The following is a 27604-nucleotide window of genomic DNA, read 5'->3' as shown; positions in this document are numbered from 1 at the left end:
TTTCCTTTCCTTTCCTTTCCTTTCCTTTCCTTTCCTTTCCTTTCCTTCCTAGTCTCCCCTCACTGTCTCACTGCCTGTTCCTTTCCTGTCTCTATCCTTTGTACATCTATACTGCTCAAGTATGTCTTAGAATAAGACAATCTAACCTGCTGTTATTTCTTTCCTTGTCAGCTTCATACTAAACTACAACTGCCTTGAGTACAGGGCAGGAAAGGAAAGGAAAGGAAAGGAAAGGAAAGGAAAGGGCAAGGGGAAGGGGAAGGGGAAGGGGAAAGGGAAAGGGAAGGGACTTATTTGCCACTTCAGTGCCTTGGAAATTGTTGAAATGCAAAAGAGTTATTGAATTGGCATTAGAAATTCTGCTCCATGGAGGAATAGCAATCATGCCTGGGATTTAAGAAGTATGTTTGGACTAGCAGGACCTCCTTGTTTGTACTGGACAGTCCTGAGTTTGGTCACGGTAAATATACTGGGAAGTCGGCAGCTTTGTTGTGGTTCACATAAGAAATTGCTAGATTGCTAGTAGCTTAGAGCCACATGCTAATTCCAGTAGGACTTGGGCAAGTCACTTAATCTTTCTGAAACTCACTTTTCTCATTTGTACAACTGAGATAGTAATCCATAGGATTATTGAGGGATTGAAGGAGATCATGTATATAAAGCTCTAAGTACAGTAGACAGCTCTGAGTAATCAATACATACTATCTGGTGTTGAAGGTACTTTCCCGATTTCCTGCCATTTTCCCAAGACAATCAGACCAACTCTGAGAGTCAGTCTGGCAGCTATGGAGAAGGAGAAGGAGACTGTCACTTGCTGAAGAAATCAGTACACTTTACCCACTTATAATTATGACAATGAGTCTGATGCTGGGCAGAAAGTCAAGTAATAGCACTGGCTCCTCCTTTTCAACCTTTTCTATTTGTGTTAGATTTACTTTACCTATTTGAGAGCAAAGAACTTGCATTTTTTTTTTTTTTTAGTCTTGACGGCAGGGGGGAAAATAACTTACCTAAGGTCACATATCTAATAAGTGGCACAGCTAGAATTTGAATAAAGGTCTGGTTCGTTCTACAGTTCATGGGTATAGAAGAAAGCATGCTCTCCTGAGTCAGGACATGTGATCTGGGCACTCTACCACTTATCTTGTCACCTTGGGAAAATGCATTTATCCTCTCAGGAAAAGTAGGAACCACTCTCCTGATTCCCAATACAATGTCATTTCATTTGACCTTCTCTGGTTTTAATTTCCACTTGTACTGGTTTAAGATGTTGGAGTAGTCTCTAACCTTGTTTTCACAAAGAAGCACTGATGCATGTGCCCCAGGCCCTTATAGCTGACCTGTTTCCATCAGGTGACCTTTCTGCTGAACGATCTATATGATTATTCCCAGGCACCAGTCTCCAACAGGACTTGCTAAAGCCACTTTACTTAGCAAAGTAGTCAATAGAGTTGCTTTGTATTTAACTCAGCCGGGGAGATAACCTTACATTTCAAAACTCTAATTCTGTGTCCTTCTCCATACACTCTTCCTCCAGCCTTGCTTTTTTTCTTTCATCAGCTAACTTTTGCTTTTAGTCCCATCTGTTCTTTCCTTTTGTTCATTTTATCTCCACTAGGGACCTGGAAGAAATGAAAACATGCATCTGAAATACAGAGTTGTTGTCTGGGAGACATCAAAGCATTGTTTCTTTCATTCTTTTTCTTTTTTCTCTTCCCCTTAACAGCATGATCAAATCTTGGTTCTTCAAGGATAACTTTCCAGGCTGCACATTAAAAGGTTGGATAATGAGCATTTAGTGTTCTGGTGATTAAGACCTATTCTGCCTCACAGGTCAGTGCCACCTGAATTAATTGGCACCTTTTCAGTTGGAGTTCCATTCTCACATATCTTATTCTACCAAGAATGGTGTTCAGAGATCTCTATAATCCATCGCCATTCTGTTTTCCTAGCCCTCCCTCCCTCTCCCTATAGGACTCATGTCTTGACTGAGTGATTTACCCTCTGCCACCCTCTTGCTCTATGATTTGCATCCTGCCATGGTGTTCCTTATTTCCCTCTGCCTGGAATGGTATAGTTACAACTGTAGACTCAGGAGTCAGTCTGCATTGAAATCATTGCCACTAGCCCTGTAAAACTAGATGTTTAACTTCAGCTTTCTCACATATAAAAGGAGATGTTAATAGCTTTCTCACCAACCTGGGTAGTTGTAAAGATGAAGTAAGACAGGGAGTGTAAAGGATTTGGTGGTGTACCTGGCTTATAGTAAGTGCTCACTAAATATTAGCCCCTGTAATTTTCCACTTGTATCTATCCAAATCTTACTGCTTCTTCAGGGCCATTTCTCAAAATATACTTCCACTTCTTACACAAGAAGTCTTTTTTGACCATCTTCCAGTCCAAAGTGACCTCTTCCTTCAAGTATTCTTATTCTGTGACTTGTGCAGGATTATTTGGTTAGTCTTAGTTTATGTTCAAAGTACCCACCTACAGGTAAAATGCTATTGGAGGCAGAGACCTAAGCCTCTAGCACAGAGCTGAGGCACATTTCTAGAGAATGGAATTATAATTTTCTGCCCCAGAGTTAAGGGAATTTCATTTTGTTGATGTTGTTTTGGGTTCTTGAGTGTTCTACTGATTTAATGAATGGTTCACTCATTTTTCACTACACCAAGACACTGGTATCCTGGGTGTTTTGCTTCTAAGAGTATAGTCAGTTCAGGCTGGTACGGTTGTGACATGACCTCTGGGCTCAACTATTTGGTAAGCAATAGTAAGGCCTATTTTGAACCATTAAGGTCATTAATCTTTGGCATGCTAAAAATGGGACATTTTGAAAGAACCTTGAGAGTAAATCTCAATATCATCTATGTATATCTGCAGTTAAGACTTATAACGAAAAGTTGAATTTCTGATTTTCAGTAGCAGTCTTATTTAAAAAAAAAACTGCAAGAAATTCCACATATACTTTGCCTCACAAATACCTGTAATTAGGTCAGAATTCAGGAAAGTGGGCTTCTATTTGCATAGAATGACATTAATTCTGCATTTTCTCCTAACAAGGTTGAAAGAAAGGATTAATCACTTATTCATGCAAAACCAATTCACATGAATCATTTATTTATCTTGTTCTGGTAATTTTGCAGAGCTCATTTTTACATGGCTCAGGTTGCAGATAAAGTGAAAACTCAGAAGGTGATTTACCCTCCACAATAAAGACATGATGGCCGTGTAAACAGGATGTTTCCTATAGGAAATCAATAGGTAACCATGGAAATGACTCTACAATGGGAAATTCTATTTCCTTATGAACAAATCATCAAAAAGATCAATTGTAAGATGAAAGGGCTTTGTCTGTGCCCATACCTTTCACAAAGGCTCTTGATCTATGTAAAGAAGAAAACATGCACATTGATGCCAGTAAACAACTATCTTAAGCTATATTGAAAATGAACATCACTTTTTACTTTCTGAAATTTGGGCTGGAATTTTTTGAGCACTGTTCTTGGAGGTTTAACTAAGAAACATATATAATTGCAAGAAGAATGTTCCACAATATGAGATGCTTGAATTCTTGACCTAGCCTAACTTCAGGCAGTGAGGAGATCTTTGATTTAATTTGAATTTGAATTTAATCTTATTGGACTTCAATTTCTTCACCTGTAAAATGAGTGGATCAAATTAGTGCAGGATCACAGGTGTGTTGTCTGTGTACAACCATCTCATTTTACCTTCCACGGAAGACATTACTAAACAATTATAGCACTCTTTCTCACTGAGCCTCGACAGAACCTCAGACACCTTAACACATTTCTCAGGGCAGCTGCTTCCTATGGATGAATTGTCATCTATAAGACATTCATTTGCTTTTTTGTGACCTTCAGGACTCATTTAACCCTGACATAAGAATTTGAAAACTAGCTACAGGTACTGAATGTCTTTTCAGCTAGTTCATTTCATTTCAGCTAGACTTGAGCACAGAATTCAAATAAAAACAATTAGAAACTGTAAATGTATTGTCTGTTTTATTTATTTTTAATGTTTGTTTGTTTATTTATTTATTTATTTATTTAATTTTGAGAGAGAGCATGCATGCACACAGGCATGCAAACAGGGGAGGGGCAGAGAGAGAGGGAGAGAGAGAATCCAAGCAGGCTCCGCGCTGTCAGTGCAGAGCCTGATGTAGAGCTTAATCTCACAAACCATGAGATCATGACTGAGCCAAAATCAAGAGTTGGGTGCTTAACTGACTGAGCAACCCAGGCACCCCTGTAGGGTCTGTTCTAAGCCAAAGGAATTGTTTGGTCTCATTAAACAAATATGTTTAGTCAAATATTTATTTCAATGAAAAAGTTGCTATTGAACCAATCATGAATAAAAGTGAAATGATGTTAGTAGTACTTTGTAGCTGTCCATTTTTATTATCACCTCAGAGACACAAGTAGCAAATGTTTGCTCTTTATGTGCCTACCCCTTTGTCAACAGTAGAGAGCAGCACAGTTATTTTCAAGTGTCTTTTTTGGGAGCCATTTATGCATGTACATGGGCACTGTACACATCAGGTCCAAAGATATGACCTATGGCCAGTTGCATTTGAAGAGTATATTCACATGTCAAAAGAGCCACCTTAATTAAGTCTTCTAGATTATGGTGTTGAATTTCCTCTTTAGGCTTTCAGAAATCACCATTAGAATATTTGCATGTTGCAGCATTTCATATTGATTACTTTTATTTTAGTCTTTCTATTATTTTTTTTCTCCTCTTGTTACTTGAGAGGCAGCATTACATAAAGAATATTTGCATGTTGCAGCATTTCATATTGATTATTTTTATTTTAGTCTTTCTATTATTTTTTTTCTTCTCTTGTTACTTGAGAGGCAGCATTACATAAACAAAAAGAGTACAGCTTTTGTCTTCTGAAAGTGCAGGTTTGAATTTCGGCTCTTTCTTGCTAGACCTGTGACTTTGAGCCAGTCTGCCGTGAAGAGCCTCAGGTTTCTCCATTGTTAAGCAGGGACAGAAATACACTGTCATCCCTACGATCTCACAGGGTGTTATGAATATCAAATAAAATCAATACATGTAAAAGCATTTAAATATAGGTTAAAAATAGGTATTAATCTCTCATATGCTATCATTATTAATATGAATCTAGCTTTTAGTTAAAATGAATGACATAATTTCTACAATTTCTTCTTGAATTTTAGGATGGTATCTGTAAATCGGTAGTCTTGGCTGCAAGGCATACTGAGATATCCCTGGTATGGACAGTGCCTTTATGGGAGTGAGACTGCAGGGACTAGTGTAGCTGAACCCTGAAAGAGTATGTCAAAGATCCACAAGAATCATTGTAAATGTTCATTGAATAAAGGCTAATATTGATATCTCAAACATATCAGAACTAATATCTCCTCTTGCTAACAGATATTTGGTAATGCACTTTTTTATTCCCAAAGATAATATGACTTATAGATAATAAAATCCATCTTTATATATAATTTCACACAGAAAATAAATCGTTACAATGCCCTAATTTTAATATAATGGACTAGCCAAGTGTAGAGTAATTAAAAATAATAAATTAATGTGTATTTCAATTTGTAAGTACATGGGCCTGGCTGATACAAAAGACATGATGAAGCAGTCACATGCTTATACTCACACAGAGAATGGAAATCACAAATGTATACTCATACAGGAGTTTCATACTTGTGACTCACGTACGAAGAATGTCATTGCATTATTGGTGACGTGATTTTCACAATAATGAACAATTCTTGGTACAGGTCCTAGCTAGATGGCACAGACTCCTCTTGATTTATATGCTGGGGACTATTCTGGACAATTTGTTAGGTATTAGAACTTGTGTCAAAAGTACTTTGAGAATATATGTAAAACAAAGCATCCAGGCTCAGATAATGTCAAAGAGGTTATTCCACTTACATGAATGTCTAGAAAGACATAGTACAGCCGGTGCTTGTGTGGGGCTGTCCATTGCATTGTAGGATGTCTATTTTCACTGACTCCTACACTTTAGGAGTCAAAGCACAGTCAAAGCAGAGTGGTGTTGTGGAAGGAGGCAGCTTCTATTGTGACAACCAAATATACCGTCAGCAATTTCTGAACACTGCATTGGAGGCAGAGCCTTTTCAATTGAGAAGCATTAGTCTAAGAGTCCATACAGCAGCTTTGGCATGCCAAGAGTGAAAGTAGCCCAGCCACTGACTAGATAGATATACAGGGGATGGAAGCCAGCCCTAGAAGATATAGTGGCAATGGCTGGGCAAAGTGTCAGTGCCCCAACCAAGAAGCTAAGGTTCTAGTGAAAGCTCTAGTGGAGGACAGGAAACCCAGACAGAGGTCCACTTGAATGGATCAGATGGGTGTGGTGGAATAAGATTGAGGGGAAGTCTGCTGCTTAACAGACACAAAGCTACCCTGGGCTCACAACCCAGTGAAGCCCAGGGTAATGACAGCAGGACTAATTTCAGACTCTTAACTGTTTGTGCAGCTAAGCCTAGTGATCTTTATTAGACTTGGTTCTTTTTTATTCAGGGACCCCCATAGGGCTATGGTCACAGACCTAAGGCATTGTGGAGTCTTATCCTGAAAATTTCTAGAAAAGGCAGAGAGTTGAAAAGTTTAGAACTAGAAACATTGGAAGAAAGTTACAAAAGACAAGTATTGGCTCAGTATTTGGAAGCACTTCAAATGGAATGGTTACTTGATAAAATAGTGACCTGCTGCATAATAATCTCTTACATTTATGAAGGGATTTCATGTTTGCAATCAAGTTTCATATATATCTATCTTAAATCATTATGCCTTTTCTTGCTCAGTAGTCTAATATTGTCATGTATCATTTATTATTAGCTGTCTATTGAGTTCATCCACACTGAAGTAGTATGATCTTCCAGAGATGTTGCTATTTAGAAGGAAAGACCAATGTTTATCTCAGTAGACTGAATTTGTTTTCTGTATTAGTGATGTATAAGAATCACTTGAAGAGATTAAAAAAAAAAAATATATATATATATATATATGTTGATGTCCAAGGCCCTCTTCAGGCTATTTAGATCAAGAAAATTTGGTTATGGAATATGTATTTTAACACTCCCAGTAGTGATCCTTTTATCAATAAAGGCTCAGAACAACATTCTTAACACATAGATTCTTTCATCTTTATTAGAATATAAGCATCTTCAGTCCAGAATTCAGTTAACATAGTCCATAATACCTAGCTCAGAGCTAGGTATTACTCAGTTACTAAAAGTTCTTAATAAATATTTGTTGAATGATTAATGTGAAACTTTAGGCACAGTGCCTCGTGTGTGTGTGTGTGTGTGTGTGTGTGTGTGTGTGTGTACGCACGCATGCATGCATGCATGTACAACACTTTGGAGCAGTGTGGACTTTTCTAACAATTTTCACTTTTAACCTCATAGACAATGGCTTACTTCTTGCAGATTTATATCTGATTGTAGTCTACCTACCTAGCAAGTTAAAGGTTCCCCCCTCCCATTATCTATCTATCTATCTATCTATCTATCTATCTATCTATCACATACCTACCTATCTATATGCCTACGTATCTATTACAGGCTGAATTGTGTTCCCACCTCTCAATTCATTTGTTGAAGACCTAACCTTCAAAGTGACTGTGTTTGGAAATAGCTTATCTAAGGAGATTATTAAGGGTAAATGAAATCATAAGGGACTGATGTCCTTATAAGAGGAAGAGACACCAGGAATGAGCACAAACAGAGGACAGGCTATGTGGAAACTTAGTGATAAGATGGCCACCAGAAAGCCAGAATAAGAGGCCTCATTAGACATCAACCCCGTTGACAACTTGATCTTGAACTTCCAGGCTCCAAAACTGTGAAAAATTAAATTTCTGTTGTTTAAGCCACCTAGTCTGTAGTGTTTTGTTAGGACAATCGGAGCAAACTAGTACTGTCTATCATCTATCAGTCATCTCTTACTGATGTGTAGCAATGTGCTGGCAGGTGGTAGCTTCTTTCCCATCAACTCGAAGACATCCCAGAAATGACTAAGTTTCTAGAATTATTATTATAACAATTCCAGGCACTACAGTTTCTGCTATTATATTGCAAAGAGATGGAGGTAGTGTAAAGGATTGGATGACCTAGGTATTTTTCAGTACTGAGGGCTTGAGTGACAGGCAGTTTAATAACACATCTGCTGACATCAGGTACTGCTAATGAGATATTTCTTTAACCCTGGGATTGAGTAGCTTGAAAAGCTCATGAGGTCAAAGGAGAGGCAATGTCTTCAGGCATTTTGGTGCATAATGAAGTTTAATAAAATCTTTATTTTTAGGAGCAGTGTCTGTGCTTCACTTTGATAATTCATGAGAATAACAAATTGAGACAATGAGGCTGAGAAGCTGAAGATTTGTGAAGCATTAATTTTAGTTTACTGTCTCATTGCAGTTTTTTTGTCAGTAGACTCATTTCTTCTCATTTTCACACTTACCGATGAGTTTAACACCTTTATAATGAATTACATGCCAGTGATGAAAGAAAGACCAGTCATTTTCTCCCCCTTACATTTCTGTTTAATATGACTAAATTATACCTAAAGACCTACTTTTTCAGGCCACTCTTTATGAGCTCTAAGAATGTAACAAGAAAATCATCTGAGTTTATGAATCTATGTAGGTGGAGTTTTAAATCAATACCAAAACAGTTGTATATGAAAATCTTTGAATCACAGTTATGGACTTCATTTGAGTGGAAATGTTTCCCTGGGGGTTTCAATTCTGAAAATTGTTCTTCCACTTATAAGTTATGTATGCATCTATTTTTTTTTAGAGCTCGTACTACACATATTATCTATCATCCTTAGCACCTAGCTTTCCATCTAAAAGGTCATTCATTCATTTGTAGGTTTACCAAACATACAATGATCTAAAGGTAGACTGTCTTTGAAACCTTCACAGAATTGTTTGGGAGATAGACATGTAAGTAAACAAATAATTAGAATACTCTCTAGAAAGAGATATAAAAAATGGGCACAAAGGAAGGGATAATGAACTCTTCCTGGGAGGATGAAAAAGTGGTCATGTCAGAGATCTATCAGGAAGGACACTGGGGAGTTGGCCCAGAGGAAGAGGGGAGGGGTTTTCCTGACAGGGAACATGGAATAAAGGTAAGGAAAACCTAGTTATGCCCTTTAGAGGGCCTGTGTGATGCAGAGATGACTTAAATGTGTACAGCTGTGAGGATGCTTTATCATATTAGGTTTGTGTGAAAGCAAAGGCTCTTTTGTTTTTGATGTGGAATGTCTTTCTCGCTTTATGCTTGCTGCTTCTCAAGCATGCCATTCACATCCATGCCTTTGTTCTCATGATTTCCTCTTCCTGGAATACCTCCTCCTCATCTTTTGGGGCTGAAAGCTTCCGATCTTCTTGGCAGAATTCATATGTTCTCAGAGCACTTTGCTATCGCTATGAAATTAGTATATGGTTCATTGTTTATGGTAACTTTCTCCTTGCTGGATTGTGAGCTGTATACACACACACACACACACACACACACACACAGTGCTGATACTATATATTTTTTTCTTTTTTCTTTTCATTGTCTAGCATACTTCCTGGCAAACAGTATATGCTTAAAAAACATAGAATGAATACAGGAATGACCACTAATGCTCCAAACAGAATAATTTTTAGAAGAAAAGCAGCTGGGCACAGTGGGAAGAGGCCTATATGAGGACACTGGAAATTGAAATCTAACTTCATGTTGTTTCTTGGTCCTAATCAGCTGTGTGCCAAGAGACCTTCCCCTAACCTTCTGGGCTGCCTCTATGCTCATGTGGAAAGAATAATACTTTGTTATTATAAAGCCAGTAGATGGAGTGAAATGATCTTCTGAGATTCTTTCTAAGTCTAACAGCTGTGATTTTAAAACATATCTGATGAATCGATTTTATATTTACTCACAATTTCTTTGAAGTGATAGGAGACTATTTTTACCTGCTTAGCTGTCCTCATCAATAATACATGAAGTTTTGTTTTGTTTTTTTTTAATGATTAGGTCTTAGTGAAGGGTGCTGAAATCCTGAGTTTGTTCTCTGAATAGTCAGAGGGTCATAAGGGAAGTGGGAGCATCCTTAGAATATCTTGCTGTCTTTAGACATTTCTCAGACTATGATCAGCAAAAGTAATTTGATGTTGTTTTCTCTGTGCTGATGCATTAACTTTCTATCTCCAAGAACTTTTTTGTTGAGTTGAATTCCTAATTAATGAGCAGGCAGATGACCAGAATCTAGGAAACTGGAAAAAAATCATCTTATTAGTATTCACAACCCAAGTCCTTTGAAACACTGAAGGAAAAAGGAAATAATTTAAGTTGTTTTTCATCTTGTTTTTTATTATTTGGAAAACATGGCTGAACAAGTGTATCAGGTAGAGAGAGATGGTTTTGTAAGATATACAATTCACCAATGAGGTATTGAAACAAAGTGAATATTTAAAATATTGCTTTCCAAATAAATATATCAGTAATCTTATCTAGCTGTTCTGATATCTGGGAAGATTATAAATCCATTCTTTCTTAAAGTATATTATCATTATTAAGTGGTGTTATGAATAGAACCTTACAGTAATGAACACATACACTAATAATATAGTTTCCTAATAGTCAGGGGTCATGGGTATTTGAAAGAGACAATGGTGATGAGAAGGTGAGAATGGGACCTGTGGCTTCAAGGCATTTAGGTTTCTTCACCTCTTTGGAGAAGGTGATTTGCAGTGAGGATAGCAGCCCACAGAGATACTGAGGAGACAGGATAGGGCTGAGGAGACAGGTTTTGTCTTCACTGCCCTGAAAGGTATATGGCAGGTTAACCTGATTGAGAAATTAATGGTGGGGCACCTGGGTAGCTCGGTTAAGAATCTGACTTCAGCTCAAGTCATAGTCTCAAGGTGTGTGAGTTTGAGCCCTGCATCAGGCTTTGTGCTGAAAGCTCAGAGCCTGGAACCTGCTTTGGATTCTTTGTTTCCCTCTCTCCCTCCTTCACTCTCTCCCTCCCTCCCTCCGTCCTGCTCCCTCTCTATCTCAAAAATAAACATTAAAAAAAAAGAGAGAAGTTAATGATGTGTTTCACATCCCCCTCCAGTTTTATTGGGAAATAATTGACACACATCACTGTACAAGTTTAGCTCATACAGCAGTATGGTTTGATTTACATTTATTGTGAAATGATTATTGCAGTAGGTTCAGCTAACATCCATCATCTCATATAGATACTATATAATGAAAACAAAAAAGAAGGATGAAAAGTTTTTCCTTATGATGAGAACTCTTAGGATTTACTCTCTTAGCAACTTTTCTGTATATCATATAGCAGTATTAGCTATAGTCAACATGTTGTACATTAACATCCCTGGCACTTATTTATCTTATCCCTGGAAATTTGTTTCTTTTGACCACCTTCCTCCAATTTTTCCTCCCAGTCCCCAATCCTGCCTCTGGTAACCACTAATCTGATATCTTTTTCCATGAGTTTTTTGTTGTTTTTGTTTTTTTGTTTTTAGATTCCACATACAAGTGAGAATATGCAGCTTTTATCTTTGTCTGTCTGACTTATTGCACTTAGTGTAATGCCTTTAAGGTTCATCCAAGCTGTTGCAGGTTGTAGCAGTTTCTCATTTTTTAAATGTTTATTTATTTTTGAGAGGTGAGGGGAGATTGAGTGCAAGTGGGGGAGGGGCAGAGAGAGAGACACACACAATCTGAAGCAGGCTCCAGGCTCTGAGCTGTCAGCATAGAGCCCCATGCTGGGCTTGAACCCATGAACTGTGAGGTCATGACCTCAGTTGAGGTCAGACGCTTAATCGACTGAGCCACCCAGGCACTCCAGTTCCTTATTTTTATGGCAAATAATATCCCTGTACATGTGCACATGCACACACAAACACACACACACATACACGCCAACTTCTTTATCCATTCACCCATTGATGGACACTTAGGTAATTTCCATGTGTTGGCTATTTTAAATAATGGTGTTTAAAAATTTTTTTTTAATGTTTATTTATTTTTGAGACAGAGAGAGACACAGCGTGAGCAGGGAAGGGGCAGAGAGAGAGGGAGACACGGAATGTGAAGCAGGCTCCAGGCTCTGAGCTGTCAGCACAGAGCCCGGCACGGGGCTCGAACTCACAAACTGTGAGATCATGACCTGAGCCAAAGTCGGATGCTTAACCAACTGAGCCACCCAGGCGCCCCTAAATAATGGTGTTTTAAACGTGGTAATACAGATATCTTTTTGTTAGTATTTCCCCCCGCCCCCACCCCAGTGGATATTTTCTTAGAAGTGGAATTGCTGGGCCATATGGTAGTTCTTTATACTTAATTTTTTGGAGATCCTCCATTCTGTTTTCTATAGTGGCTGTACCAATTTACAATTCCATGAACAGTGTGGAAAGGTTCCCTTTTCTCCACTTTCATGCCAGCTTTTGTTACCTCTTGTCTTTTTGTTGGTGGGCATTCTAACAGGCATGAGGTGATATCTCTCATTGTGGTTTTAATTTGTATTTCCCTAATGACTACTGATGTTGAGCATCTTTTCACATACCTGTTGGCCTTTTGTATATATTCTTTGGAGAAATGTCTATTCAAATCATGTACCCATTTTTTAATTGGGTTGTTTTTTGCTGTTGAGTTCTATGAGTTCTTTATACATTTTTGATATTAATCCTTTATCAGATATATAGATTACAAATATATTTTTTCCGTTCTGTAGTTTGTCTTTTCACTTTGTTGATGGTCTCTTTTGCTGTACATAAGTCTATAGTTTTATGTACTCCCACTTGTTTATTTTCTCTTTTGTTTCTTATGTTTTAAATGTCACATCCAAAAAGTCATTTCTGAGGCTCACATCAAGGAACTTTACTCCTCTGTTTTCTTTTGCAAGTTTTGTGGTTTCACACCCTACATTTAAGTCTTTAATCCATTTTGACTAATTTTTGTGAATGGGGTATGATAGGGGTCCACTTTCATTCTTTTACATGTGAATATACAATTAACCCAGCATCATTTGTGAAGAGACTGCCTATAAATAATAAAATACTTAAGAATAAATGTAACCAAGAGGTGAAAGACCTCTACTCTGAAAACAAGATATTGGTGAAAAAGATCAAAGAAGACACAAATAAATAGAAAGATATCCCATGTTCATGGATTAGAAGAAGTAATATTGTTAAAATATGTATAATACAAAAAGCTACCTGTAGAATTAATGTATCCCCTATCAAGATTCAAATGAGATTTTTACAGAAGTAGAAAAACATTCCTAAAATTTATATGGAACCACAAAAATAGATTTGAATATATGGAACCTTGAATAGCCAAAGATTGATGCTATTGTAAATAGGATTGATTTCTTTATTTTTTCCAGAAAATTCATTGTTACTGTAAAGAAATTTTTATACATTAATTTTGTATCCTACAACTGTATTGAATTTATTGATTGGATCTAATATTGGTTGTTTAGAATTTTCGATATATAATATTACCTTATCTGCAAATAGAAACAGTTTTACTTCTTCCTTTCCAATTTTGATATTTTTTGTTTCTTTTTCTATTCTGATTGATCTGTCTAGGACTTGCAATACTATATTTTAAATAGAAGTGGTGATATTGGGCACCCTTGTTTTGTTTCTGATCTTAAAGGAGAAGCTTTCAAACTTTCACCCTTGAGTATGATGTTAGCTGAAGGATTGTCATATATGACTTTTATTATGTTGAGATATGTTCCTTCTATGCCAAATAGTTCTTTTTTTATCATAAATGGACATTGACTTTTGCCAAATACTTTTTCTGTATGTATTGAAATTATCATACAATTCTTTCATTTTATTAATGTGTCACATTGATTGATTTGCATATTTCAACCATTTTTGCATCCCAGAGATAAATCCCACTTGCTCATGGTGAGTGATACTTTTAATGTGATGTTGAATTAGTTTGCTAGTATTTATTTAGAATTTTTACATCAGTATTCATAAGGGATATGGGCTTATAGTTTTCTTTTCTAGCAACATCCTTTTCAGGTTTTGACATTACAATAATGCTGGCCTCTTAGAATAAGTTTCAGAGTGTTCCCTCTTCCTTGATTATTTGGAAGAGTTTGAGAATCATTGTTTTTAATTCTTCTTTAAGTGTTTTGTAAAATTCACCAGTGATGCCATCTGGTCTTGGGATTTTCATCATTGGGAGATTCTTTATTACTCATTCAATTTCCTTACTGGCAATTGGTCTCTTCAGCTTTTTAATTTTTTTCCTGATTTGGTCCTGTTAAGCTGTATGTTTCTAAGAACTTTTCCATTTCTTCTAGGATGTCCAGTTTGTTGGCCTGTAGTTCATGGTAGCCTCTTATGATCCTTTGCATTTCTGTGGGTTCAGAATACATATGGGTACCATATTAATTTGGTACCACTCTCTTTTTTCTTTGGTTACTCTAACCGAGATCTTGTCAATTTTGTTTATCTTTTCAAACAACAAATTCTTACTGTGGTTAATCTTTTCTCTTGTTTTTGTATTCTCTCTTCAGTTTATTTTTGCTCTAATCCTTATTATTTCTTTTCTTCTCCCAACTTTAAGCTCAGTTTGTTCATCTTTTTCTAGTTCCCTACAGTAATGAGTTGAGTTATTTATGGGGGATCTTTCCTGTTTCTTAATATAGGTGTTTATTGCTATGAAGTTTCCTCTTAGAACTGCTTTTTCTGTATTCTATAAGTTCTGGTTTGTTGTATTTCTATTTTCATTTGTCTCAAGAAACCATTTATTTTCTCTTAATTTTTTTTGTTGTTGTTGTTGTTGAAGTTGTTTTACTTTTGGAATGCTATACATAGTCTCTCTCTTGCTCCCAGAAGAATCAAACTATCCCTGTGCAATTAGATTAGAAACGGGAATTTTGGTATCTTACAAAATAAGAGAATGAACCAAAGTTTGCAATAAATAAAAAACTTTAGTGCACCTGTGTTCACACGCTTCACATTTGTTTGTTTGAGACTGGCAACTGGAAGAGTGACTACCTTTTCCAATTATGGCAAAAATTTGAGCACTTAATGATATGGGAATAGTTTATTACATGAGATTCAAGAGTTTAAGACCTATTTCTAAATACACCTGGGCTGTAGATTTTTCTTTCTTTTCTTTTTCTTTTTTCTTTTTTGCCCTTTACATTTATTTATTTATTTATTTATTTATTTAAAACTATAATTTATTGTCAAATTGGTTTCCATACAATACTTAGTGTTCATCCCAACAGGTGCCCTCCTCAATGCCCATCACCTGCTTTCCCCTCTCCCCCCACCCCCCCATCAACCCTCAATTTGTTCTCAGTATTTAAGAGTCTCTTATGGTTTGCCTCCCTCCCTCTCTGTAACTTTTTTTCCCCTTCCCTTCCCCCATGGTCTTCTGTTAAGTTTCTCAGGATCTACATATAAGTGAAAACATATAGTATCTGTCTTTCTCTGTCTGACTTATTTCACTCTTAATTTCTTTTCTGATCCACTGGTTGTTTAGGATAAATTTATTTTATTTCCAAGTGTTTGTGAATTTTTCAGTTTTCCTTTTACTATTGATTTCTAGGTTTATGTTGTTGTGGTAATGTTCTCTGGTCCTTTGTTGTCTTTGTTGCTTTGGTCTTTTTTTTTTTTTCCTCCACTCAGGGAGTCCCCCTTAAAATTTCTTGCAGGGCTGGTTTAGTTGTCATGAATTCCTTTAGTTTTTGTTTTTCTGGGACACTCTTTATCTCTCCTTGTATTCTGAATGACAGCCTTGGTGGATAAAGAATTCTTGGCTGCTTAGTTTTCCCATTCACCACGTCGAATATTTCCTGTCACTCCCTTCTGGCCTGCCAAGTTTCAGTGGACAAGTCTGCTGCTAACCTTATGTGTCTACCATGTAGGTTAAGGACCTTTCATCCCTAATTGTTTTCAGAATTCTCTCTTTGCATTTTTCCAGTTTCACTATGATATGTTGTGGTGTTGATCTGTTTTTTTTTTTTTTTTTTATTTTGAGGGGAGTTCTCTGTGGCTCTTGAACTTTAATGCCCGTTTCCTTCCCCAGAGTAGGGAAGTTCTCAGCTATGATTTGTTGAAATAAACCTCTGCCCTATTTTCCTGCTCTTCTTCTTCTGGGACTCTTATGATATGGATATTGTTTCATCTTATGGAATTATTAAGTTCCTTAGGTCTCCTCTGTGATCTAATAGTTTTCTTTCCCTCTTCTTTTCAGCTTTGTTATTTTCCATGATTTTATCTTCTATATCACCTACTTTCTTTTCTGCTTCTTTAGTACTCATTGTGACTGTATCTAGTCAGTTTTGCATCTCAGTTTAAGCATTTTTTTCAGCCCAACTAGTGTTTAGGTTTCTATCTTTGCAGCAAGTATTTCTCTATGGTTTTTTCAAGCCAGCTAGTAGTCTTATGACTGTTGTTCTAAATTCTTGTTTGGATATATAGCTTATATCTGTTTTGAACTAGTTCCTGGTTATGATTTCTTCTTGACCTTTATTTTGAGCCTGGGTGGCTCAGTCGGTTAAGCTTCTGACTTCGGCTTAGGTCATGATCTCGCAGTCTGTGAGTTCGAGACCTGCGTCAGGCTCTGTGCTGACAGCTCAGAGCCTGGAGCCTGTTTCAGATTCTGTGTCTCCCTCTCTCTCTGTCTCAAAAATAAACAAACATTAAAAGAAAAAAAATTAAGGAGTTCCGGAAGATGGCGGCGTAGGAGGACGCTGGGCTCGCCGCGCGTCCTGCTGATCACTTAGATTCCACCTACACCTGCCTAAAGAACCCAGAAAACCGCCAGAGGATTAGCAGAACAGAGTCTCGGGAGCCAAGCGCAGACCAGAGGCCCACGGAAGAGGGTAGGAAGGGCGGCGAGGCGGTGCGCGCTCCACGGACTGGCGGGAGGGAGCCGGGGTGGAGGGGCAGCTCGCCGGCCAAGCAGAGCCCCCGAGTCTGGCTGGCAAAAGCGGAGGGGCCTGATGGACTGTGTTCCGACAGCAAGTGCGACTTAGCGTCTGGGAGGTCATAAGTTAACAGCTCTGCTCAGAAAGCGGGAAGGCTGGAGGACAAAGGGAGGGAGAGCTGCTGAGCCCCCTGACGGCAGAGCTCAGCTTGGCGGGGAACAAAGGCGCTCGCCAGCGCCATCTCCCCCGCCCATCCCCCAGCCAAAATCCCAAAGGGAACCAGTTCCTGCCAGGGAACTTGCTCGCTCCACGCAAACACCCAACTCTGTGCTTCTGCGGAGCCAAACCTCCGGCAGCGGATCTGACTCCCTCCCGCTGCCACAGGGCACCTCCTGAAGTGGATCACCTAAGGAGAAGGGAGCTAAGCCTGCCCCTCCTGCCCCCGTGCACCTTGCCTACCCACCCCAGCTAATACGCCAGATCCCCAGCACCACAAGCCTGGCAGTGTGCAAGTAGCCCAGATGGGCCACGCCACCCCACAGTGAATCCCACCCCTAGGAGAGGGGAAGAGAAGGCACACACCAGTCTGACTGTGGCCCCAGTGGTGGGCTGGGGGCAGACACCAGGTCTGACTGTGGCCCCGCCCACCAACTCCAGTTATACACCACAGCACAGGGGAAGTGCCCTGCAGGTCCTCACCACTCCAGGGACTATCCAAAATGACCAAACGGAAGAATTCCCCTCAGAAGAATCTCCAGGAAATAACAACAGCCAATGAACTGATCAAAAAGGATTTAAATAATATAACAGAAAGTGAATTTAGAATAATAGTCCTAAAATTAATCACTGGGCTTGAAAACAGTATAGAGGACAGCAGAGAATCTCTTGCTACAGAGATCAGGGGACTAAGGAACAGTCACGAGGAGCTGAAAAACGCTTTAAACGAAATGCAAAACAAAATGGAAACCACGACGGCTCAGATTGAAGAGGCAGAGGAGAGAATAGGTGAACTAGAAGATAAAGTTATGGAAAAAGAGGAAGCTGAAAGAAAGAGAGATAAAAAAATCCAGGAGTATGAGGGGAAAATTAGAGAACTAAGTGATACACTAAAAAGAAATAATATACACATAATTGGTATCCCAGAGGAGGAAGAGAGAGGGAAAGGTGCTGAAGGGGTACTTGAAGAAATTATAGCTGAGAACTTCCCTGAACTGGGGAAGGAAAAAGGCACTGAAATCCAAGAGGCACAGAGAACTCCCTTCAGACGTAACTTGAATCGATCTTCTGCACGACATATCATAGTGAAACTGGCAAAATACAAGGATAAAGAGAAAATTCTGAAAGCAGCAAGGGATAAACGTGCCCTCACATATAAAGGGAGACCTATAAGACTCGTGACTGATCTCTCCTTTGAAACTTGGCAGGCCAGAAAGGCTTGGCACGATATCTTCAGTGTGCTAAACAGAAAAAATATGCAGCCGAGAATCCTTTATCCAGCAAGTCTGTCATTTAGAATAGAAGGAGAGATAAAGGTCTTCCCAAATAAACAAAAACTGAAGGAATTTGTCACCACTAAACCAGCCCTACAAGAGATCCTAAGGGGGACCCTGTGAGACAAAGTACCAGAGACATCGCTACAAGCATAAAACATACAGACATCACAATGACTCTAAACCCGTATCTTTCTATAATAACACTGAATTTAAATGGATTAAATGCGCCAACCAAAAGACATAGGGTATCAGAATGGATAAAAAAACAAGACCCATCTATTTGCTGTCTACAAGAGACTCATTTTAGATCTGAGGACACCTTTAGATTGAGAGTGAGGGGATGGAGAACTATTTATCATACTACTGGAAGCCAAAAGAAAGCTGGAGTAGCCATACTTATATCAGACAAACTAGACTTTACATTAAAGGCTGTAACAAGAGATGAAGAAGGGCATTATATAATAATTACAGGGTCTATCCATCAGGAAGAGCTAACAATTATAAATGTCTATGCGCCAAATACCGGAGCCCCCAGATATATAAAACAATTACTCATAAACATAAGCAACCTTATTGATAAGAATGTGGTCATTGCAGGGGACTTTAACACCTCACTTACAGAAATGGATAGATCATCTAGACACACAGTCAATAAAGAAACAAGGGCCCTGAATGATACATTGGATCAGATGGACTTGACAGATATATTTAGAACTCTGCATCCCAAAGCAACAGAATATACTTTCTTCTCGAGTGCACATGGAACATTCCCAAGATAGATCATATACTGGGTCACAAAACAGCCCTTCATAAGTTTACAAGAATTGAAATTATACCATGCATACTTTCAGACCACAATGCTATGAAGCTTGAAATCAACCACAGGAAAAAGTCTGGAAAACCTCCAAAAGCATGGAGGTTAAAGAACACCCTACTAACGAATGAGTGGGTCAACCAGGCAATTAGAGAAGAAATTAAAAAATATATGGAAACAAAGGAAAATGAAAATACAACAATCCAAATGCTTTGGGACGCAGCGAAGGCAGTCCTGAGAGGAAAATACATTGCAATCCAGGCCTATCTCCAGAAACAAGAAAAATCCCAAATACAAAATCTAACAGCACACCTAAAGGAATAGAAGCAGAACAGCAAAGGCAGCCTAAACCCAGCAGAAGAAGAGAAATCACAAAGATCAGAGCAGAAATAAACAATATAGAATCTAAAAAAACTGTAGAGCAGATCAATGAAACCAAGAGTTGGTTTTTTGAAAACATAAACAAAATTGACAAACCTCTAGCCAGGCTTCTCAAAAAGAAAAGGGAGATGACCCAAATAGATAAAATCATGAATGAAAATGGAATTATTACAACCAATCCCTCAGAGATACAAACAATTATCAGGGAATACTATGAAAAATTATATGCCAACAAATTGGACAACCTGGAAGAAATGGACAAATTCCTAAACACCCACACTCTTCCAAAACTCAATCAGGAGGAAATAGAAAGCTTGAACAGACCCATAACCAGCAAAGAAATTGAATCGGTTATCAAAAATCTCCCAACAAATAAGAGTCCAGGACCAGATGGCTTCCCAGGGGAGTTCTACCAGACGTTTAAAGCAGAGATAATACCTATCCTTCTCAAGCTATTCCAAGAAATAGAAAGGGAAGGAAAACTTCCAGACTCATTCTATGAAGCCAGTATTACTTTGATTCCTAAACCGGACAGAGACCCAGTAAAAAAAGAGAACTACAGGCCAATATCTCTGATGAATATGGATGCCAAAATTCTCAATAAGATACTAGCAAATCGAATTCAACAGCATATAAAAAGAATTATTCACCATGATCAAGTGGGATTCATTCCTGGGATGCAGGGCTGGTTCAACATTCGCAAATCGATCAACGTGATACATCACATTAACAAAAAAAAAGAGAAGAACCATATGATCCTGTCAATCGATGCAGAAAAGGCCTTTGACAAAATCCAGCACCCTTTCTTAATAAAAACCCTTGAGAAAGTCGGGATAGAAGGAACATACTTAAAGATCATAAAAGCCATTTATGAAAAGCCCACAGCTAACATCATCCTCAACGGGGAAAAACTGAGACCTTTTTCCCTGAGATCAGGAACACGACAGGGATGCCCACTCTCACCTCTGTTGTTTAATATAGTGCTGGAAGTTCTAGCATCAGCAGACAACAAAAGGAAATCAAAGGCATCAAAATTGGCAAAGATGAAGTCAAGCTTTCGCTTTTTGCAGATGACATGATATTATACATGGAAAATCCGATAGACTCCACCAAAAGTCTGCTAGAACTGATACATGAATTCAGCAAAGTTGCAGGATACAAAATCAATGTACAGAAATCAGTTGCATTCTTATACACTAACAATGAAGCAACAGAAAGACAAAAAAAGAAACTGATCCCATTCACAATTGCACCAAGAAGCCTAAAATACCTAGGAATAAATCTAACCAAAGATGTAAAAGATCTGTATGCTGAAAACTATAGAAAGCTTATGCAGGTAATTGAAGAAGATATAAAGAAATGGAAAGACATTCCCTGCTCATGGATTGGAAGAATAAATATTGTCAAAATGTCAATACTACCCAAAGCTATCTACACATTCAATGCAATCCCAATCAAAATTGCACCAGCATTCTTCTCGAAACTAGAACAAGCAATCCTAAAATTCATATGGAACCACAAAAGGCCCCGAATAGCCAAAGTAATTTTGAAGAAGAAGACCAAAGCAGGAGGCATCACAATCCCAGACTTTAGCCTCTACTACAAAGCTGTCATCATCAAGACAGCATGGTATTGGCATAAAAACAGACACATAGACCAATGGAATAGAATAGAAACCCCAGAACTAGACCCACAGATGTATGGCCAACTCATCTTTGACAAAGCAGGAAAGAACATCCAATGGAAAAAAGACAGTCTCTTTAACAAATGATGCTGGGAGAACTGGACAGCAACATGCAGAAGGTTGAAACTAGACCACTTTCTCACACCATTCACAAAAATAAACTCAAAATGGATAAAGGACCTGAATGTGAGACAGGAAACCATCAAAACCTTAGAGGAGAAAGCAGGAAAAGACCTCTCTGACCTCAGCCGTAGCAATCTCTTACTCGACACATCCCCAAAGGCAAGGGAATTAAGAGCAAAAGTGAATTACTGGGACCTTATGAAGATAAAAAGCTTCTGCACAGCAAAGGAAACAACCAACAAAACTAAAAGGCAACCAACGGAATGGGAAAAGATATTTGCAAATGACACATCGGACAAAGGGCTAGTATCCAAAATCTATAAAGAGCTCATCAAACTCCACACCCGAAAAACAAATAACCCAGTGAAGAAATGGGCAGAACACATGAATAGACACTTCTCTAAAGAAGACATCCGGATGGCCAACAGGCACATGAAAAGATGTTCAGCGTCGCTCCTTATCAGGGAAATACAAATCAAAACCACACTCAGATATCACCTCACGCCAGTCAGAGTGGCCAAAATGAAGAAATCAGGAGACTATAGATGCTGGAGAGGATGTGGAGAAACAGGAACCCTCTTGCGCTGTTGGTGGGAATGCAAACTGGTGCAGCCGCTCTGGAAAGCAGTGTGGAGGTTCCTCAGAAATTAAAAATAGACCTACCCTATGACCCAGCAATAGCACTGCTAGGAATTTATCCAAGGGATACAGGAGTACTGATGCATAGGGGCACTTGTACCCCAATGTTTATAGCGGCACTCTCAACAATAGCCAAATTATGGAAAGAGCCTAAATGTCCATCAACTGATGAATGGATAAAGAAATTGTGGTTTATATACACAATGGAATACTACGTGGCAATGAGAAAAAATGAAATATGGCCTTTTGTAGCAACATGGATGGAACTGGAGAGTGTGATGCTAAGTGAAATAAGCCATACAGAGAAAGACAGATACCATATGGTTTCACTCTTATGTGGATCCTGAGAAACATAACAGAAACCCATGGGGGAGGGGAAGGGAAAAAAAAAAAAAGAGGTTAGAGTGGGAGAGAGCCAAAGCATAAGAGACTGTTAAAAACTGAGAACAAACTGAGGGTTGATGGGGGGTGGGAGGGAGGGCAGGGTGGGTGATGGGTATTGAGGAGGGCACCTTTTGGGATGAGCACTGGGTGTTGTATGGAAACCAATTTGACAGTAAATTTCATATATTAAAAAAAAAAAGAAAAAAATTAAAAAAAAAAAACCTCGAAGTCTTAAAGGACACAGTACTGCACAGACCCACCCCCTCCTTTGGAGTAGAGCCTCTGCATGTTTGTTTGAAGTCCTTTGTCCCAGAAAGGCAGTCCTATACCTGCAGTGTGTAGAAAGAAGCAACAAGGTTATATTTCCTCTGGGTGCACCTCTGTCTCCTGCTGAGAAAAGACCTCTTGTTGATGCCTACAGGGTCTTTTGTCCTTGTAGAGGCAATATGTCCTCTTCCTAGAGTACTCCAGGAAAGGGACTGTTCTCTCCCAGTGCATGGTGGAGATCCGTACACCACACTATGCACTCCCAAGCCAGCTCCCTCCTTCTCCCCAGGAACATGCACCATAGTTCTGCTCTGGAGAAAGTCACCAGCTTCCAAAATGTCAGAGTTTAAGCTCCAAAAGCTGTTTGCCACAAAACCCTGCAGTACTAAGTACTTCTCACTCCCCAGTTTGTGGTCTAGAGAGTCTCTTGTGCAAACCCGATGCCACACTTACTCAACTCCTCTCTCTTTCTCTCCCTTTTGTCTTTCCGTAGAAGGGGTTCCTTCCCCCTCCATGGCACCACAGCTTTTCTCTCACCCAATTCACTTCCATGTACCTTGCACCTGCCACGTTGTCTCTTTCCAACTATGGAGATCCTTTGTCACTTTGCAGACTGATTTCCTGGGTGTTCCAACTGATCTGACCTTAATACAGCTGTGTTTGAGGGACGAGGAAAACCCTCCTGTTTCTTGTTTCTTACCTTGCTGTCTTTTTTGTGTGTATTTTGATGTCTTTTGGGTATCACTATGCTTTGATTCTTTTATTATGTTCCTTGTGTAGTTGCTACAGGTTTTTCCCTTGTGGTTACCTTGAGGCTTATATAAAAATCTTAAAATTATAATCTCCTATTTTAAGTTGATAACAACTTTAATAGATGTCTGAACTTTATACTTTTACTTATCCCCATTACAGTTTAGGTTATTGTTGTTATAATGTACATATTTTTATATTGTAAAATTACTAGCAGATTATTATAGTTAAGGCTATTTTTACTATTTTCATTGTTATAACTTTTAAACTATGTTTATGAATGAGATATGCATTACTATCACCATGTTACAGAATATAACTTTCACAATATATTTACCACTACCCTTAGTTTTTTATTACCTGTTTATGTTTTTGTGATGTTAGTAAGCACCCTTTTATTTTCACTCAGGAACTCCTTTTAGCATTTCTTGTAAGGGGTCTGATGGTAATGAACTCCCTCGGTTTTTGTTTATTCAAGAAAGTCTTGATCCCGCCTTTATTTTTGAAGCACAGTTTTGTTGGGTATAGAATTTTTTCCTGACCATTTTTTTCTTTCAACATTTTGAATATGCAATTGTAGTCTCTCTTGGCCTGAAATGTTTTTGTTGAGAAAGCTGCTGATAAGTCTTATTAGGCTTCCCTTATATGTACTTTTTTCTTTCCTTCTGTTACTTTCAAAATTCTTTCTCTTTGACTTGTAATAATCAGACTGTATCTTGGTTTAGCCCTATCCAGTTTCAACCTATTTGGAATCTTTTGGGCCTCATTGGTTGGGATGTCCATTTCTCTTCTCAGGTTTGGGAAGTTTTCAGCAATTATTGGTTTAAATATACTTTCTTCCTCTTGCTCTTTTTCTTCTCCTTTTGTATTTCCCATAATGTAAATATTGTTTCTTTTCATTGTGTCCCATAAGTCTTGTAGGCTTTCTTCACTCATTTTTTATTCATTTTGCTTTTGTCTTTTGACTGGATACTTTCTAATATTCTATTTTCCAGGTCTCTGTTTCTTCTTCTATATGGTCAAGTCTGTTTTTAAAATTCTCTATTGAATTCTTTAGTTTACTTATTGTATTTTTCCCCTATGGGATGTCTGTTTGTTTGTTCCTCTCTATTGCTTTGTTGATCTTGTTTTGTGCATAATCCCCCCCCCCTAATTTCTCTAGAGGGGGTGTGGCTGTCATTTAGCTTCTTGCCTGGGCATGGGCAAACCAAGCTCTCAGGCTGGCAAAACTCCTGTTTGAGGATCTGAATCAATCAGACCTGCACTGTTTTATGTTTTCAGGTCAGATAGTACCAACAACTTGGTTTTGCATATGAGAAAAGCTACTAGTTGGGAGTAGTACATGGACACTACAGATATGAACTGTACAGATAGGTTTGTCAAGATCCATGTGCTAGTTGTAGCAAGCTGCTCCCCTGGCTCCATCACATTCAGATTTCCAGTGGTTGTGCCCTGCAGATTCCCCTGAAGTTCCCATGGGGTGAGATCAGAGTTAGTGGCTCCCACAAAGTGACCCACAATGCTAGGGTCACTGGTTGTCCCCCCTAGGTCTTCTCTTCCCACTAAAGGCACTGAAGCTCAGGAAAGACCTCTCAGCCTGATGATGGGCTGGGCTGGGGGAGAGGCAGTTGGGTCAGGGTGTAGCTGCTTCTCTTATACTTCTAATGCAGTCTGTCTGGGGCTCCCTGGTGCAGGGTTGGGGGTGCTTGAACCTCACCTCCATGTGCTAGGATTCTCTCAGTGGTGCCTTGTTCTTGAAGAGTTGGTAGTTGTTCTTGTGAAAGGAAGTGAAGTCAGGAACTACCTATGTCATCATCTTGGTGACAGTACTCCCCACTGATGGTGTCTTTAATGAGAGCTAGTTTTGTTTTGTTTTGTTTTGTTTTCTTCTCCCTCTCAGAAAAGAATATGTAAGTTACAGACCTTGGTCTTTCCTTGCCCCAGAGGAGAATTTAGAAGTGTTTTGTTTTTTTGGTATTCCAATGTCCTGTAGGTGTAAAAGGTCTGGGCTCCTTCACTTCTGCTGGGCTTCTTGGCCAGGAAGAATCCAAGCAGGGTCCAGGCTCTGAGCTGTCAGCACAGAGCTCAATGTGGAGCTTGAACCCACAAACCACGAGATCATGACCTGAGCTGAACTGGGATGCTTAACCAACTGAGCCACCCTGGTAACCCTTAAGCATTATTTTTAATAAGCACTTTACATGAAAGAAGATCCGTAGTTTACATAACATATTTCTATTGTTACATAGATTGTTTTAAAATTTCTCTGCTTATATATTCTATCAAGAAGAATGGCTTTCCACATCACATTCTTCTACTTTCTAGATTATTTTGGTAGGAAATTCTATTTCCTAGAAATAGAATTATTATTTCAAAAGATATGAATATTTTTGAGACTCCTGCTATGTAATATTTTTATAGAACTATTATGATGCCATGTTCTTTGTGTAACCTTTGAGTCTCCTCTCCTCACACATTGCTGATAACCTGCAATATTTTCTGTCACTGTGGGAATGACTACAGCCATCCATTTTGGGCCATTGTTGCTGACAGCCAGTGAACGAGGGCCTTTGACCTTGATTTAGACCCTTTGATAGAATAAGAGTTGAAAGTTATGGTCATGTTTTATAGAAGTTTATTTATTTATTTATTAAAAAAAATTTTTTTTAACGTTTATTTATTTTTGAGACAGAGAGAGACAGAGCATGAACGGGGGAGGGGCAGAGAGAGAGGGAGACACAGAATCTGAAACGGGCTCCAGGCTCTGAGCTGTCAGCATAGAGCCTGATGCGGGGCTCGAACTCATAGACCGTGTGATCGTGAACTGAGCTGAAGTCCGACGCTTAACCGACTGCGCCACCCAGGCGCCCCAAGAAGTTTATAATCTAACTAGGATAACAAAATTAAAGCGTATGGAAAAATTAACAAGCAATTCAAGATAATATCTGTGTAATCTTCCTTTATAAGCTACATCTTTTATTAGAAATCTGAGGTTTCTACAACATAGGGTCTCCATGATTAACCGGAGCTCTAAGCTAAGTCTGGACCTCAAACTGCTCTGGGTTTCTGCAAAAGAATTTATTATCCTGTCTTCTCAGTGAATGGCATCTTGAGATACCAACAGTTTCTAATCACTACGGTCTTCTGGATAATGACAGTAATGATGATGATGCCTAACACTTACTTAGCAGTTTACCTTGTTCCAGGCAGAGTTAAGCACTTCGTGTGCTGTATTGCATTTTATCTGCTGCAGACCTTTGTGAGGTGATAGTATTATCCATATTTTATAAATGATAAAAAATCAGGCTTAGAGTGATTAGAGATTTCCCCAAGGTCACACAATAGTCAGGGGCACAGCTATCATAACAGCCCAAGTCTGTCAGTCCATGGCCCATTATCTGAATACAATGCCATCCAGCCTCTCATGTTGGAAGGGCCGAGAGGCTGAGCTGCCGCTGGGAAATGTTCCCCAGCCAGACTCTCTAGCCAGAGTCTAGCTGCTCTTTGCAAAGGAGTTCCACACAAAGGATTTTGCTGTGTTTGTGGCCATAATGTCAGAAGCCACTCTCCTTGGTGTCTCTTGTCAGGAGTGTTACTGGTCGGGAGTGTTCCCAGGGGACTCGCTTATCAGAGTATTCCTCAGAGACACTTTGATGTCTGTTGAAGTCTGGCTTTCTGAGCTCTCAACACCTGCACATTTAGCCTTACTTTCAGCATCACTTCTGGACCGCATCTTACAGCATTGCACTTGTAGTTCTGCATCAGTTCACAACCCTTGGAAGGAATAAAGAAGGCCCCCAGAGCCCCTTGTATTAAAGCCTTAGTGCTCACACCCTTGGCTTATGGTGAGCACTTGTCCTTCTCCAGGAAGCGCTTTTCAGAATTGCAAAATTGTAGAATATTAAAGACCCTATCAATTTCTCCTTGCAATATTAAAATCTATACCTCTTGTAGACTTGACAAAAGCCCCCAATTCCTCTTCTACTGCCCTCCTGGTGGGCCTACAGCACATATGGAAATCACACTTGAGGAATATTCTCCCAAGCTAGATAGAAAAATTTGCCTTGTTTGCCTGGATCCCATGTGGGAAGTACTAGGTCTAAGCATTATAGGAGC

General features: G+C 38.9%; 1 pseudogene; it reads right to left on the bottom strand.

The window, feature by feature from the left end:
* Positions 1-27221, bottom strand: part of LOC125930375 (40S ribosomal protein SA-like) — a 34902-nt pseudogene extending 7681 nt beyond the window's left edge.
* Positions 27222-27604: the final 383 nt, after the last annotated feature.

The sequence above is a fragment of the Panthera uncia genome, chromosome A2 (genome assembly GCF_023721935.1).
Source record: "Panthera uncia isolate 11264 chromosome A2, Puncia_PCG_1.0, whole genome shotgun sequence".
Taxonomy (NCBI): Eukaryota; Metazoa; Chordata; class Mammalia; order Carnivora; family Felidae; genus Panthera; species Panthera uncia.
This window is presented reverse-complemented; position numbering and strand designations above follow the sequence as displayed.